This window comes from Chinchilla lanigera, unplaced genomic scaffold (genome assembly GCF_000276665.1).
Source record: "Chinchilla lanigera isolate Chin_1 unplaced genomic scaffold, ChiLan1.0 scaffold00075, whole genome shotgun sequence".
In the NCBI taxonomy this organism is placed as follows: domain Eukaryota; kingdom Metazoa; phylum Chordata; class Mammalia; order Rodentia; family Chinchillidae; genus Chinchilla; species Chinchilla lanigera.
Window position 1 is genome coordinate 5,460,966 of NW_004955476.1, and position 4,651 is coordinate 5,465,616.

Consider the following 4,651-nt stretch of genomic DNA (forward strand, 5'->3'; position numbering starts at 1 on the left):
TTTTTTTGGTTTTTCTCTGGTACCGGGAACCGAACTCACGACCTTGTTCATGCCAGGCAGGCGCTTTTGCCGCTGAGCTAAATCCCCAGCCCACTTTATTATTTCATTAAAAGAGCCTAGAAAAGTTCTGACCCATTTCTTTCATTGGCATTTCTAAATCAAGGTTTTTGCTTCCAAAAATAAGTTATATTTCCACATTATGTGGTTTAACATCAATAAGGGAAATTTTCAAGGATTAAAAAAACCAACAAAGAAACAATATGATGTTTACACATGTGGACACTATTTATTTCACTTATGAGTATGGTCTCTACTTTCATCCATTCCAAAATGTACAATAGAAAATAAGAAAGGGAAAGAAATTGCTCAAAGGAAGGAACAACTAGGATGAGGGAAAGAAGAAAAAGAAAGCACTAAGGCACTTTATATATTATGGATCGGTGACATAACTGTAATGTTGGTTTCTGATGGTTTGCTGAGGGGAAAAGTTAATGTTTAAAAGGTTTTTTAAATATTTTGACTAATTTTTCATGTTCGTGTCTGGCAATCTGAGAAACTTATGTGACGACAACAATTTGCAGTGTAACAACCATTGGTGAATTCCTACAATCCTGCCTAGTGACTCTGAGTATTGTCTCTAATGTTCTTTTAAATTATTATTTTCTTATTCCCTTTAATAATTTGATCAATCTTCTATTCTTACATCTGGTAATCTGAGCAACTTCTTTGAAGATAATAATGTAATATAACAGCCACTGTTAATCTCTATCATTTGGAGAAAAAAAAAAGACCCATTCATTTAGGTTATATTTTATGCAGCACACACTTATTGAATAGCTAATATGGCTACACTTTCCTAAGTACTGTCAGATTGCCCCAAACATATGAGAAGTATCACTATCCTGTCTTCATAAAATTTAGAGTTTATAAAGATATGCATATATTAATTCAATGACTAGGCAAATATGTAATTTCAAAAAGCAAATGGTATAAAGAAAATTCAATGCACTTAGGAAATATCTAACCGAAGACCCACTGGGGCACAAAGGATAAAGAGCTGAGTAGATAAAGAGAGAAAGAGGAATAGCCTGTTGATTCATAGAATGGAAGAAAGAGGGTGTGTTCAACATGGTGAGGTCAGTAGGGCAAGGACAGAGAGCAGAACTATAGGATGCTACTGGGGAATATTTAAGGGAAACTTCTTCTACCTTCATGAATTTATAAAAGGAGAAACTGGTGAGGTATCATGGACCAGTTATGGTCTTTCCTTTGGACAAAGGAACATAAATTAAGCAGCCCCTTCCTTTATCTTTTCTTCCCAAAATTGTTATCAAGAATTGCACAATTTTCTGTGCTTCTTCTACTAAGACTTTCACAGGCTTAATTTTCATGAGTTTAGCCTCCTACTGTAAAAATGAGCAGCCTATCATGAAAAGGCTAAATATACTTTTGTAAAAGCAAAAGGGTATAAGCTCATCTGGCTAACAGACCTGAATTATGCATACCAACCTAGGAATTATTTATAATTTAATAAAAGTAATTTTCAAAATTTTCTTTGCATCCCTTCATATCTTTCTCTTCATTATTTTATACTTCAACTGGTGAAAAACATAGGGCATTATATAGAGAAGTGCTCAGATTCAAAGAGTGATATAAATCAGATCTGTAATTTAGCCTTGTAGACCATGATGCAGCTTTTGATTTTGATTATTACATTGTGGCTTATTTGGTTTACACCAGCAGCCTCATGCACTCATATTCAGGAGTTTGTGAAGGTGATTATATTATAGAGGCTTAAATATGCCTTGCTCTCAGGAGGTAGGGACTGGTCAGACACAGGGGCACTGTTTCCTTTCTGTTTCCCATCTGCCATGCCTCTCTGCAGTGTTGTCCTGCCTTGTACTCAGCCTAAAACAGGAATCAAAGGAATCCTCTTCTTCTTTAACCTATTGGTGTCTTGTATCTTGTCCAAGAAATAGGAAAGTAACTAAGACAGATTTTTGCATCAGAGAAATAGCATAGTAGCTGAGCCTATGTGGTTCAGAGGCATTTGGAACTGACCTTCAGGAGGAGATTAGAGATGCCCTCTAGACCAGCCCTAGAGTACTGTAATCTGAGGTTGATGTGAGGTTTGGCTCAGAGCTCAGGGATCGTAAAGCTGATAAAACTCAGATGGTAAAATCCAGGCTCAGAAGGTTTCAGTTGGGAACATTGACTCTTAGCAGCTGGATTTGGGACCATGTGTGTTCTGAATTTCAGAAAATTTGTCAAAGTTTTTCTAATGTCCTTCAGAAAGCTTTTCTGCAGAATGCTTAGGTTAAGGGCATGGGGAAATTAACCTAGTGAATTAATCTGATGTATGAAATTTCAAGGCAGCTCCATGGTGAGGCTTGGGCATGGATACTGTTGGGGAGTTATAGAGAGGTTTACACTGAAAATCAACAGCAAAAAAGCCCACTTTGAAAATTCTCAGTTTTCGAAGAAAGAATCTACAACAAAGGAACAAAAAGGAGCTCACTTAGTGGAAAAGACTAGCATAAAAAAGAAGCCAAGTGCCAAAGCACTCCCTTTTGGCAAAATACTGGAACAAATGCCTAAGAGCATGTCAGGAACCAGCTAAGCAGAAGTGGAATAATTTGTTTTGAGAAGAAAGCCCTTGGGCACTGTGTTCAGAATCAGCATCCTGGGAAAGTTTTGCCCTGGGATTCAGTTCTCAGTGCTCCACCTTTCAAGGATATAGAGGTCACTGGAGGCATGACACCAAAATGCTCATTTTCTGCTTAGGCTGAAAGCTGACCTTGGTATTATCTACATCGTGCTGGTTTTACAGGGCAATAAGGGGACAGTAGTTTCTTCAGAAGGAGCTATTTACTATTGCTACTACATTACTTAAAAGATCCTTATCCTCCTCAGCAGGTCTTATCCTGTCCTGTGAGGGGCACAGTGTCACTAACCATAGGGCTTCAGCTGGGACCAGAAGAAAGCAGATAGCTTCTGTGTTCCAATCTGGCTGAAAGGTAGGTCAAGGATGAATTTCTACGTTCCCTGGACTGAGTTTATAATCTGTGGTCCCCAACATAGGAGCACAGTAAGTTGCACACCTTCATGGAGAAGAATGTACCTTATTTTGATTGCTCTGCTCAGAGTCTTCACATTTTCAGAGTAAGGAGGTAGATGTCATTTTATTTCATGGCCCTGGGCTGGCATCTGTCAGGTTCTGTTCTACCCATTATCAATCAGGGTGTTGTAGTAGCCTCGATACAATATAGATTACGATTCTTCTTCTTATCCTCTGGTTCTGAGGTGCTTGTAACCCATATTTGCACATCCTGCACCCTCAGCATGTCATCTCAGTGCTCTGTATCTTTCATCATTTACTGTTCATCAAGGAGGGTTCTATGGTATGCTATGAATACATTGTATGTTCATCATTCAAGATTAATTATTCCCCATTAGAAGCTCTAGGAATATTGAACTTGGAAGGAAAGAGCAATGTCTGGATGGTTTCTGAGTCTATCCACATGTCCACAAAACAATTTGATTCTCAACAATCTTAACACATTTTAGCAAAGGTAAAGTGATAAAACTATATATTAGATGTATTCCCAATATTACAACATCCCCAAATAAAATTTTTTCTACTTTTCATGATATATTTCTACCTCCTGAATCTTTTTTCATTGCATGAAGATGATAAGGATCTTTTAAGCAATGTAGTAGCAGTAGTAAATACGTCCCCCTGAGGAAACTACTCTTCTTGCCCCTGGTAGCATCCTCAGAAGAATGCATTGTTCTTAATAGTGCACTGTAAGCACCATCACTGTTCCCAGAAACACACACTACCTTTCACCCATTGTCCTTGACACAAGTGTAATTAATAAATACCAAAAGTCTGGCTGCGTCGTGGCCTTCTGTTACCTGCGAACAACGGGCCACCCCAGTTCCCCCTTGTGACACCATTTTGTCTGTTTCTCTTTGTTTTCACGAAGCACCAACACTTGCAGGAAGTGGGAGCTCACTGCTGATGTCTCGATATCCTTTGAGCTATTTTGGTAAAGAAGAGGAAGCACAAAGCTCTAGAGAATCAGCAAAAAGGAAGTGATGAAGTTAGGGTTTTGAATCAATAAAAAATTTTCTCCAAAATGGTAGAATGGGCCAAACTTTGCCTGCTTCATACATAAAGAATCTAAATTTACATTTCATCTGTAAGGTTATTTTTCCTCTACTATCAAAGGAAATTAAGGTGTCCAGAAAAAAGTTTATTTTTTCTTCACATCTGAGTTTTAATTATGCACATAAATATTCAAATATTCCTGAAAAACCCATAGCATGTCTGCCAAGGCTGGGTTGAATCCCAGACATCTTCAGGAAGCCCAGTGAGTTGCAGCTTTGCATCCCTGACCAGCATGCAAGGCAGGCAAAACCTCAGGCACCCTCTGGGACCCAGGAGTTTCCCGACCACACCCAGAGTGTGTTTACTGGGGCTGGGCCAAACCTCAGACACCATTAGGAACACCACTGAGCCACTCTGGTGCCTCTGCCATTAGGGTGTGAGGCACTTGGATCCATGAACAACTTTTAGGGCCTTGATGATCACTGCCAGAACAACACACACACCCCTGCGAGCTCAGGTGAAACCTGGACAGGGTCA